The sequence below is a fragment of the Ascaphus truei genome, chromosome 11 (assembly GCF_040206685.1).
Source record: "Ascaphus truei isolate aAscTru1 chromosome 11, aAscTru1.hap1, whole genome shotgun sequence".
NCBI lineage: Eukaryota > Metazoa > Chordata > Amphibia > Anura > Ascaphidae > Ascaphus > Ascaphus truei.
The window spans coordinates 57690546-57704151 of NC_134493.1; the positions used below are offsets into that span (position 1 = coordinate 57690546).

The 13606-nt window shown below is 55.1% G+C and overlaps 1 long non-coding RNA gene across 1 annotated transcript; it reads right to left on the minus strand.

The window, feature by feature from the left end:
• Nucleotides 1-11120: 11120 nt before the first annotated feature.
• Nucleotides 11121-13544, minus strand: LOC142462998 (uncharacterized). The gene is made up of 2 exons (XR_012787330.1): nucleotides 13291-13544; nucleotides 11121-11387 (listed from the first exon to the last, which is right to left on the minus strand). It is a non-coding gene; the product is annotated as an uncharacterized LOC142462998 (long non-coding RNA).
• Nucleotides 13545-13606: the final 62 nt, after the last annotated feature.

The following is a 13606-nucleotide window of genomic DNA, read 5'->3' on the forward strand; positions in this document are numbered from 1 at the left end:
GACTCGGGCGGGTATATGACGGTGACACAGGAGACTTGGACGGGTATATGAAGGTGACACGGAGACTCGGGCGGGTATATGAAGGTGACACGGAGACTCGGGCGGGTATATGACGGTGACACAGGAGACTCGGGCGGGTATATGAAGGTGGCACGGAGACTCGGGCGGGTATATGAAGGTGACACAGGAGACTCGGGCGGGTATATGACGGTGACACAGGAGACTCGGGCGGGTATATGACGGTGACACGGAGACTCGGGCGGGTATATGAAGGTGGCACAGGAGACTCGGGCGGGTATATGAAGGTGGCACAGGAGACTCGGGCGGGTATATGACGGTGACACGGAGACTCGGGCGGGTATATGAAGGTGACACGGAGACTCGGGCGGGTATATGACGGTGACACAGGAGACTCGGGCGGGTATATGAAGGTGGCACAGGAGACTCGGGCGGGTATATGACGGTGACACAGGAGACTCGGGCGGGTATATGACGGTGACACAGAGACTCGGGCGGGTATATGACGGGGACACAGGAGACTCGGGCGGGTATATGAAGGTGACACAGGAGACTCGGGCGGGTATATGAAGGTGACACGGAGACTCGGGCGGGTATATGAAGGTGACACAGGAGACTCGGGCGGGTATATGAAGGTGACACGGAGACTCGGGCGGGTATATGACGGTGACACAGGAGACTCGGGCGGGTATATGAAGGTGACACAGGAGACTCGGGCGGGTATATGAAGGTGACACAGGAGACTCGGGCGGGTATATGAAGGTGACACAGGAGACTCGGGCGGGTATATGACGGTGACACAGGAGACTCGGGCGGGTATATGAAGGTGACACGGAGACTCGGGCGGGTATATGACGGTGACACAGGAGACTCGGGCGGGTATATGAAGGTGACACGGAGACTCGGGCGGGTATATGAAGGTGGCACAGGAGACTCGGGCGGGTATATGACGGTGACACGGAGACTCGGGCGGGTATATGAAGGTGACACAGGAGACTCGGGCGGGTATATGAAGGTGACACAGGAGACTCGGGCGGGTATATGAAGGTGACACGGAGACTCGGGCGGGTATATGACGGTGACACAGGAGACTCGGGCGGGTATATGAAGGTGACACGGAGACTCGGGCGGGTATATGAAGGTGACACAGGAGACTCGGGCGGGTATAGGACGGTGACACGGAGACTCGGGCGGGTATATGAAGGTGACACAGGAGACTCGGGCGGGTATATGAAGGTGGCACAGGAGACTCGGGCGGGTATATGACGGTGACACAGGAGACTCGGGCGGGTATATGAAGGTGACACAGGAGACTCGGGCGGGTATATGAAGGTGACACGGAGACTCGGGCGGGTATATGACGGTGACACAGGAGACTCGGGCGGGTATATGAAGGTGACACGGAGACTCGGGCGGGTATATGAAGGTGGCACAGGAGACTCGGGCGGGTATATGAAGGTGACACAGGAGACTCGGGCGGGTATAGGACGGTGACACGGAGACTCGGGCGGTTATATGAAGGTGACACAGGAGACTCGGGCGGTTATATGAAGGTGGCACAGGAGACTCGGGCGGGTATATGAAGGTGACACAGGAGACTCGGGCGGGTATATGAAGGTGACACGGAGACTCGGGCGGGTATATGAAGGTGACACAGGAGACTCGGGCGGGTATATGAAGGTGACACGGAGACTCGGGCGGGTATAGGAAGGATGACACGGAGACTCGGGCGGGTATATGAAGGTGACACGGAGACTCGGGCGGGTATATGAAGGTGACACAGGAGACTCGGGCGGGTATATGAAGGTGACACGGAGACTCGGGCGGGTATATGAAGGTGACACGGAGACTCGGGCGGGTATATGAAGGTGACACGGAGACTCGGGCGGGTATGGTGACACAGGAGACTCGGGCGGGTATATGAAGGTGACACAGGAGACTCGGGCGGGTATATGACGGTGACACGGAGACTCGGGCGGGTATATGAAGGTGGCACAGGAGACTCGGGCGGTTATATGAAGGTGACACAGGAGACTCGGGCGGGTATATGACGGTGACACAGAACACTCGGGCGGGTATATGACGGTGACACGGAGACTCGGGCGGGTATATGAAGGTGACACGGAGACTCGGGCGGGTATATGAAGGTGGCACAGGAGACTCGGGCGGGTATATGAAGGTGACACGGAGACTCGGGCGGGTATATGAAGGTGACACAGGAGACTCGGGCGGGTATATGAAGGTGACACAGGAGACTCGGGCGGGTATATGAAGGTGACACGGAGACTCGGGCGGGTATATGAAGGTGACACAGGAGACTCGGGCGGGTATATGAAGGTGACACAGGAGACTCGGGCGGGTATATGAAGGTGACACGGAGACTCGGGCGGGTATATGAAGGTGACACGGAGACTCGGGCGGGTATATGAAGGTGACACAGGAGACTCGGGCGGGTATATGACGGTGACACGGAGACTCGGGCGGGTATATGAAGGTGGCACAGGAGACTCGGGCGGGTATATGAAGGTGACACGGAGACTCGGGCGGGTATATGAAGGTGACACAGGAGACTTGGGCGGGTATATGAAGGTGACACAGGAGACTCGGGCGGGTATATGAAGGTGACACAGGAGACTCGGGCGGGTATATGAAGGTGGCACAGGAGACTCGGGCGGGTATATGAAGGTGACACAGGAGACTCGGGCGGGTATATGAAGGTGACACAGAGACTCGGGCGGGTATATGAAGGTGACACAGGAGACTCGGGAGGGTATATGAAGGTGACACGGAGACTCGGGCGGGTATATGAAGGTGACACAGGAGACTCGGGCGGGTATATGAAGGTGGCACAGGAGACTCGGGCGGGTATATGAAGGTGACACAGGAGACTCGGGCGGGTATATGAAGGTGACACGGAGACTCGGGCGGGTATATGAAGGTGACACGGAGACTCGGGAGGGTATATGAAGGTGGCACAGGAGACTCGGGCGGGTATATGAAGGTGACACAGGAGACTCGGGCGGGTATATGAAGGTGACACGGAGACTCGGGCGGGTATATGAAGGTGACACAGGAGACTCGGGCGGGTATATGAAGGTGACACAGGAGACTCGGGCGGGTATATGAAGGTGGCACAGGAGACTCGGGCGGGTATATGAAGGTGACACGGAGACTCGGGCGGGTATATGAAGGTGACACAGGAGACTCGGGCGGGTATATGAAGGTGACACAGGAGACTCGGGCGGGTATATGAAGGTGACACAGGAGACTCGGGCGGGTATATGAAGGTGACACAGGAGACTCGGGCGGGTATATGAAGGTGACACAGGAGACTCGGGCGGTTATATGAAGGTGACACAGGAGACTCGGGCGGGTATATGAAGGTGACACGGAGACTCGGGCGGGTATATGAAGGTGACACAGGAGACTCGGGCGGGTATATGAAGGTGACACGGAGACTCGGGCGGGTATATGAAGGTGACACGGAGACTCGGGCGGGTATATGAAGGTGACACGGAGACTCGGGCGGGTATATGAAGGTGACACGGAGACTCGGGCGGGTATATGAAGGTGACACAGGAGACTCGGGCGGGTATATGAAGGTGACACAGGAGACTCGGGCGGGTATATGAAGGTGACACAGGAGACTCGGGCGGGTATATGAAGGTGACACGGAGACTCGGGCGGGTATATGAAGGTGGCACAGGAGACTCGGGCGGGTATATGAAGGTGACACAGGAGACTCGGGCGGGTATATGAAGGTGACACGGAGACTCGGGCGGGTATATGAAGGTGACACAGGAGACTCGGGCGGGTATATGAAGGTGACACGGAGACTCGGGCGGGTATATGACGGTGACACAGGAGACTCGGGCGGGTATATGAAGGTGACACAGGAGACTCGGGCGGGTATATGAAGGTGACACAGGAGACTCGGGCGGGTATATGAAGGTGACACGGAGACTCGGGCGGGTATATGAAGGTGACACGGAGACTCGGGCGGGTATATGAAGGTGACACAGGAGACTCGGGCGGGTATATGAAGGTGACACAGGAGACTCGGGCGGGTATATGAAGGTGACACAGGAGACTCGGGCGGGTATATGAAGGTGACACAGGAGACTCGGGCGGGTATATGAAGGTGACACAGGAGACTCGGGCGGGTATATGACGGTGACACAGAAGACTCGGGCGGGTATAGGACGGTGACACGGAGACTCGGGCGGGTATATGACGGTGGCACAGGAGACTCGGGCGGGTATATGAAGGTGACACAGGAGACTTGGACGGGTATATGAAGGTGGCACAGGAGACTCGGGCGGGTATATGAAGGTGACACAGGAGACTCGGGCGGGTATATGAAGGTGACACAGGAGACTCGGGCGGGTATATGAAGGTGGCACAGGAGACTCGGGCGGGTATATGAAGGTGACACAGGAGACTCGGGCGGGTATATGAAGGTGACACAGGAGACTCGGGCGGGTATATGAAGGTGACACAGGAGACTCGGGCGGGTATATGAAGGTGACACAGGAGACTCGGGCGGGTATATGAAGGTGACACAGGAGACTCGGGCGGGTATATGAAGGTGACACAGGAGACTCGGGCGGGTATATGAAGGTGACACGGAGACTCGGGCGGGTATATGAAGGTGACACGGAGACTCGGGCGGGTATAGGACGGTGGCACAGGAGACTCGGGCGGGTATATGAAGGTGGCACAGGAGACTCGGGCGGGTATATGACGGTGACACAGGAGACTCGGGCGGGTATATGAAGGTGGCACAGGAGACTCGGGCGGGTATATGACGGTGACACGGAGACTCGGGCGGGTATATGAAGGTGACACAGGAGACTTGGGCGGGTATATGAAGGTGACACAGGAGACTCGGGCGGGTATATGAAGGTGACACAGGAGACTCGGGCGGTTATATGAAGGTGACACAGGAGACTCGGGCGGGTATATGAAGGTGACACAGGAGACTCGGGCGGGTATATGAAGGTGACACAGGAGACTCGGGCGGGTATATGAAGGTGACACGGAGACTCGGGCGGGTATATGAAGGTGACACAGGAGACTCGGGCGGTTATATGAAGGTGACACAGGAGACTCGGGCGGGTATATGAAGGTGACACAGAAGACTCGGGCGGGTATATGACGGTGACACAGGAGACTTGGGCGGTTATATGAAGGTGACACAGGAGACTCAGGCGGGTATATGACGGTGACACAGAAGACTCGGGCGGGTATATGACGGTGACACAGGAGACTCGGGCGGGTATATGACGGTGACACAGGAGACTCGGGCGGGTATATGACGGTGACACAGGAGACTCGGGCGGGTATATGACGGTGACACAGAAGACTCGGGCGGGTATATGACGGTGACACAGGAGACTCGGGCGGGTATATGACGGTGACACAGGAGACTCGGGCGGGTATATGACGGTGACACAGGAGACTTGGGCGGGTATATGAAGGTGACACGGAGACTCGGGCGGGTATATGAAGGTGACACGGAGACTCGGGCGGGTATATGACGGTGACACAGGAGACTTGGGCGGGTATATGAAGGTGGCACAGGAGACTCGGGCGGGTATATGACGGTGACACAGAAGACTCGGGCGGGTATATGAAGGTGACACGGAGACTCGGGCGGGTATATGAAGGTGACACGGAGACTCGGGCGGGTATATGACGGTGACACAGGAGACTTGGGCGGGTATATGAAGGTGGCACAGGAGACTCGGGCAGGTATATGACGGTGACACAGGAGACTCGGGCGGGTATATGACGGTGACACAGGAGACTCGGGCGGGTATGGTGACACAGGAGACTCGGTGGTTAGAGCAGACAGAACGCGGATGTGCTTGCAGAGATATCTCTGTGTTCTTGGGTACAATGTATCTTATAAAAATCTCCCATCGGAAAATTAGCTGGGACCTCATAGGAATAGAGACAGGATTCAGGGTGCGTTCTGTGCAGGAGCCGTGGTAGCCGGGCTCTCCGGGTGTCACAACAGAAGACGGTCCCACGGCTTCCCGGGGACTCTGATATAGAAAGTCCTTCATTGTCGGAGATGTCCACTCTGATATCACGGATTTCCTCTGCACTGGAATTATCTGTGGTACATGGGTCTCCAGCGGTACTCTTGCGTACTGAGTGGGAAAAGGGAGGGGGGGGGGGTGGAAATGAACCGTCGCAACAGCTGTAACAAACAAAATGTGGTATAGAGGTGCTACAATCTGGGGTAAGGTAGCGACAACGCACTAAAGAGAAAAGAACCCGATTAACAAGGGCACTAAAGGAATTGTAATCAGCGCCGAGACGGCCGCGATTTAATGGACTGCGGAGGATAATGGATCCCTAAGGAGAGACCAATGTGACGCTCAGTATGAAATGATTGGTAAATTAAAATTACTTATTGTGAGCTATGCTCAGAAAAATAAAATGAAGTGTGGACACTGTGGCGAAAATGGGGGTAATCAGCGCATTAATAAAGGCAGTGTGCTTGGCTGGTTACCCCTATTTCGTATTGGGGATGAAGGGGTTAATTTTTCATGCACTGTACATGTCTTATTTTTCCCTCTGTCCCTTGTCCCCATTTTGCAGGATTGTATGAGCTTGCAGTATAGTACACCCCAAGCACACACATATGGAAAATATAAGTGTGAGATAAGAGGAACATGTATTTTCAATAAAGTGTATTTTTGCTACAGGTTTTAAACAGGGACAAGCAGGATGAGGTTTTTTTTTCTCCTGTCATTAAAATGCACACAAGAACCAAATGTTTTGACACCTATGAGCTGGGTCACTTGCCTATGCAAGCTTCAAAGGTAACATGCTGGGCCCACGCCTGTACAGTAAGTCTCTCTGGAGGTTGCATATCAAAAGACCCAGAGTCAGGTGGGTGTGAATTGGCCAGATGGATGCTAAATAGGAATTCCTGTTGACCATTTGTGCTAGCTCACATCCTGAGTTCCCCCTTCCAGCCTGAGAGGGGCCAGGTAAAGAGGGGAGTGCACCTATGCTAAGTAGCCACGGTGGCGTTGTCGCAAATGCTCTGTGTGAACAGGAAACCCCTACTGCCCACTCTCCAAACTGTGGGCAAGTAGGTGATTGGGGAATGAGAATTTTCCCACGAGTGGGATTGAGTGGGTATGTTGGCAATAAGCTTCCAAATCCTATATACATCCCACCCAGGCTATTCCCATGGTCTTTCGTTTTTCATTCTACCATGTGAGCGGATTTCCAACACGCTTCTATTTCCGGAGAAGAGCAGCAGCACATTCCTGGAACGCAAAGAGTCTTATTACATCGGAACCAAGGACAGAACTCTGCGTTAGGACACTGTGATTGCTGGGGATTATCTGATTAACCCCAACGGACCAGAAAAGACTTTGCACATTCACAGAAGGATTGGGGCTGGCAATCTGTGCCCTTGCAAAAGGACTACATTTTAAAAGACAATCTTCTGGTGCTTTGCACCTTTCTGGACATTATCCCATGTTCCTATACCCGTAAGTGTAATTATTAAGTGTATTCTGCAGTTGTCGTGTGTTTGCCTATCAAGGGAATAAATCTCAGTTTATTTTGCTCAATCTGTTCTGCTCAATTGGGATCCACGAAATATAAATTTGTTATTAAGTGCGTCCATCGTGACAGACACAAAATATGAGTCTTGGTTATTATTGTCCAATAATGAAACTCTAAGCGGAAGCCTTTATAAAGTAGCGAATTAAAAGGCGAAACTGTATATAACTATAGAGCTGCAATAAGTGCCACAGGGCCCGGTGTAACTTCCAGTGTAAGTGTCCTTATTCTCCGCTCAGGTAAGGGAAACCCCTGATCTGTATCAGGAGCCGGGTTGTGAGCAGTAACGCCGACGCTGCAATGTGCCCCGAGCTACCGAATACCAAATAGCCCACGGCAGAAGACTATAACGGGGGTGCACATACACGTCCGGAGAGGTAATACCGGTATACACATACACGCCCGGAGAGGTAATACCGGTATACACATACACACCCAGAGAGGTAATACCGGTATACACATACACGCCCGGAGAGGTAATACCGGTATACACATACACACCCAGAGAGGTAATACCGGTATACACATACACGCCCAGAGAGGTAATACCGGTATACACATACACGCCCGGAGAGGTAATACCAGTATGCACATACATGCCCGGAGAGGTAATACCGGTATACACATACACGCCCAGAGAGGTAATACCGGTATACACATACACGCCCAGAGAGGTAATACCGGTATACACATACACGCCCAGAGAGGTAATACCGGTATACACATACACGCCCAGAGAGGTAATACCGGTATACACATACATGCCCAGAGAGGTAATACAGATATACACATACACACCCAGAGAGGTAATACCAACATACACATACACGCCCAGAGAGGTAATACCGGTATAAACATACACGCCCAGAGAGGTAATACCGGAATACACATACACGCCCAGAGAGGTAATACCGGTATACACATACACGCCCAGAGAGGTAATACCGGTATACACATACACGCCCAGAGAGGTAATACCGGTATACACATACACGCCCAGAGAGGTAATACCGGTATACACATACACGCCCAGAGAGGTAATACCGGTATACACATACACGCCCAGAGAGGTAATACCGGTATACACATACACGCCCAGAGAGGTAATACCGGTATACACATACACGCCCAGAGAGGTAATACCGGTATACACATACACGCCCAGAGAGGTAATACCGGTATACACATACACTCCCAGAGAGGTAATACCGGTATACACATACACGCCCGGAGAGGTAATACCGGTATACACATACACGCCCGGAGAGGTAATACCGGTATACACATACACGTCCGGAGAGGTAATACCGGTATACACATACATGCCCAGAGAGGTAATACAGATATACACATACACACCCAGAGAGGTAATACCAACATACACATACACGCCCAGAGAGGTAATACCGGTATACACATACACTCCCAGAGAGGTAATACCGGTATACACATACACGCCCGGAGAGGTAATACCGGTATACACATACACGCCCGGAGAGGTAATACCGGTATACACATACACGCCCGGAGAGGTAATACCGGTATACACATACACGCCCGGAGAGGTAATACCGGTATACACATACACGCCCGGAGAGGTAATACCGGTATACACATACACGCCCGGAGAGGTAATACCGGTATACACATACACGCCCAGAGAGGTAATACCGGTATACACATACACGCCCAGAGTGGTAATACCGGTATACACATACACGCCCGGAGAGGTAATACCGGTATACACATACACGCCCGGAGAGGTAATAGCGGTATACACATACACGCCCGGAGAGGTAATACCGGTATACACATACACGCCCGGAGAGGTAATACCGGTATACACATACACGCCCGGAGAGGTAATACCGGTATACACATACACGCCCGGAGAGGTAATACCGGTATACACATACACGCCCGGAGAGGTAATACCGGTATACACATACACGCCCGGAGAGGTAATACCGGTATACACATACACGCCCGGAGAGGTAATACCGGTATACACATACACGCCCAGAGAGGTAATACCGGTATACACATACACGCCCGGAGAGGTAATACCGGTATACACATACACGCCCGGAGAGGTAATACCGGTATACACATACACGCCCGGAGAGGTAATACCGGTATACACATACACGCCCGGAGAGGTAATACCGGTATACACATACACGCCCGGAGAGGTAATACCGGTATACACATACACGCCCGGAGAGGTAATACCGGTATACACATACACGCCCGGAGAGGTAATACCAGTATGCACATACATGCCCGGAGAGGTAATACCGGTATACACATACACGCCCAGAGAGGTAATACCGGTATGCACATACACGCCCGGAGAGGTAATACCGGTATACACATACACGCCCGGAGAGGTAATACCGGTATACACATACACGCCCAGAGAGGTAATACCAGTATACACATACACGCCCAGAGAGGTAATACCGGTATACACATACACGCCCAGAGAGGTAATACCGGTATACACATACACGCCCAGAGAGGTAATACCGGTATACACATACACGCCCAGAGAGGTAATACCGGTATACACATAAACGCCCAGAGAGGTAATACCGGTATACTCATACACACCCAGAGAGGTAATACCGGTATACACATACACGCCCAGAGATGAAATACCGGTATACACATACACGCCCAGAGAGGTAATACCGGTATACACATACACGCCCAGAGAGGTAATACCGGTATACACATACACGCCCAGAGAGGTAATACCGGTATACACATACACACCCAGAGAGGTAATACCGGTATACACATACACGCCCAGAGAGGTAATACCGGTATACACATACACGCCCAGAGAGGTAATACCGGTATACACATACACGCCCAGAGAGGTAATACCGGTATACACATACACGCCCGGAGAGGTAATACCGGTATACACGTACACGCCCAGAGAGGTAATACCTGTATACACATACACGCCCAGAGAGGTAATACCGGTATACACATACACACCCAGAGAGGTAATACCGGTATACACATACACGCCCAGAGAGGTAATACCTGTATACACATACACGCCCAGAGAGGTAATACCGGTATACACGTACACGCCCAGAGAGGTAACACCGGTATACACATACACGCCCAGAGAGGTAATACCGGTATACACGTACACGCCCAGAGAGGTAATACCGGTATATACATACACGCCCAGAGAGGTAATACCGGTATACACATACACGCCCAGAGAGGTAATACCGGTATACACACACCCACCCAGAGAGGTAATACCGGTATACACATACACACCCAGAGAGGTAATACCGGTATACACGCCCAGAGAGGTAATACCGGTATACACATGTAGAGTATTACCTCTAATTTTTTACTGGACAGTGACCAAATACAGGACAATCTGGTTCATTACCGGACACCTGGCACCCTTGCCCAGAGCTGTATCCATGGATGCCCCCCCAGGATGGCTGCACGTGAGGGAAAGTAAAGGATCACTGCAGAAAGCAGAAAGCTTTTATTCGGAGTCGCACGATGGGGACGTTTGGAGCCGACGGCTTCGCTGCCAATCGCAGGAGATTGGGGTGCGACGGGGGGCGGGGACCTGTGGGGATGAGGGGGCAGAGTTTGGGATGGTAAGGTGGCAGCAGCGTGGCGGGGTCATGGGTTGCAGTAGTCGCTGTGGCAGCAGACGTGGGCATCCCTCACTGAGGCGTCACGCTGCAGTCTCTTGCAGTCAGACACAGTGGTGCAGCCTTTCAGCGTATCTGTGGGAAGTAGATGTTACCGCAGCGTGGGCAGTGCCAGCCTCCCCCCCCCTCACAGAGAACGGGCAGTGCCAGCCTCACCCCCCCACCCCCTCACAGAGAACGGGCAGTGCCAGCCTCCCCCCCACCCCCTCACAGAGAACCGGCAGTGCAAACTTCCCCCCCACCCCCTCACAGAGAATGGGTAGTGCCAGCTTCCCCCCACCCCCTCACAGAGAACGGGCAGTGCCAGCCTCCCCCCAACCCCCTCACAGAGAATGGGCAGTGCCAGCCTCCCCCCGCCCCCTCACAGAGAATGGGCAGTGCCAGCCTCCCCCCACCCCCTCACAGAGAACGGGGCAGTGCCAGCCTCCCCCCCACCCCCTCACAGAGAACGGGCAGTGCCAGCCTCCCCCACCCCCTCACAGAGAACGTGCAGTGCCAGCCTCCCCCCCCCACCGCCTCACAGAGAACGGGCAGAGCCAGCCTCCCCACCACCCCCTCACAGAGAATGGGCAGTGCCAGCCTCCCCCCCACCCCCTCACAGAGAACGGGCAGTGCCAGCCTCCCCCCACCCTCTCACAGAGAACGGGCAGTGCCATCCTCCCCCCCACCCCCTCACAGAGAACAGGCAGTGCCAGCCTCCCCCACCCCCTCAGAGAGAACGGGCAGTGCCAGCCTCCCTCCCCCCATGCCTCACAGAGAACGGGCAGTGCCAGCCTCCCCCCCACCCTTCACAGAGAACGGGCAGAGCCAGCCTCACCCCCTCACAGAGAACGGGCAGTGCCAGCCTCCCCACCCCACCCCTCACAGAGAACGGGCAGTGCCAGCCTCCCCCCCACCCCCTCACAGAGAACGGGCAGTGCCAGCTTCCCCCCCCCTCACAGAGAACAGGCAGTGCCAGCTACCCCCCCAGCCCCTCACAGAGAACGGGCAGTGCCAGCCTCCCCCCCACCCCCTCACAGAGAACAGGCAGTGCCAGCCTCCCCCCCACCCCCTCACAGAGAATGGGCAGTGCCAGCCTCCCCCCCACCACCTCACAGAGAACGGGCAATGCCAGCCTCCCCCCCACCCCCTCACAGAGAACGGGCAGAGCCAGCCTCCCCCCATCACAGAGCAAGCACAGTGCCAGTCTCCCCACTTACAGACTGCATGGGCAGTGCCAGTCTCCCCCCCTCACAGAGACCGGGCAGTGCCAGCATCCCCCCCCTCACAGAGACTGGGCAGTGCCAGCCTCCCCCCCCTCACAGAGACCGGGCAGTGCCAGCCTCCTCCCCATCAGAGAACGGGCAGTGCCAGCCTCCCCCCCTCACAGAGAATAGGCAGTGCCAGCCTCCCCCATCACAGAGAATAGGCAGTGCCAGCCCCCCCCCCATCACAGAGAATAGGCAGTGCCAGCCCCCCCCCCATCACAGAGAATAGGCAGTGCCAGCCTCCCCCATCACAGAGAATAGGCAGTGCCAGCCTCCCCCATCACAGAGAATAGGCAGTGCCAGCCTCCCCCATCACAGAGAATAGGCAGTGCCAGCCTCCCCCTCACAAACAGCGTGGGCAGTGCCAGCCTCCCCCTCACGCACAGCACGGGCAGTGCCAGCCTCCCCCTCACACACAGCGTGGGCAGTGCCAGCCTCCCCCTCACACACAGTGTGGGCAGTGCCAGCCTCCCCCTCACACAGCGCGGGCAGTGCCAGCCTCCCCCTCACACAGCGCGGGCAGTGCCAGCCTCCCCCTCACACAGCGCAGGCAGTGCCAGCCTCCCCCTCACACACAGCGCGGGCAGTGCCAGCCTCCCCCTCACACACAGCGCGGGCAGTGCCAGCCTCCCCCTCACGCACAGCGCGGGCAGTGCCAGCCTCCCCCTCACACAGCGTGGGCAGTGCCAGCCTCCCCCTCACACAGCGCGGGCAGTGCCAGCCTCACTTACCTCTCTTGCCGACATGTGTTATACAGGTGTCTAAAGCAGAGTAACAGGTAACCTCCATCTCAACGCCAAGCTTCTTGTAATTACACTTTAGCGCACTGCCTGAGAGAGACAGTGAGAGAGAGAGACAGTGAGAGAGAGAGAGAGAGAGAGAGAGCGAAAGACAGTGAGAGAGAGAGATAGACTGTGAGAGAGAGAGAGACAGTGAGAGAGACAGTGAGAGAGAGATAGACAGTGAGAGAGGGATAGACAGTGAGAGAGGGATAGACAGTGAGAGAGGGATAGACAGTGAGAGAAAGTGAGAGAGAGAGATAGACTG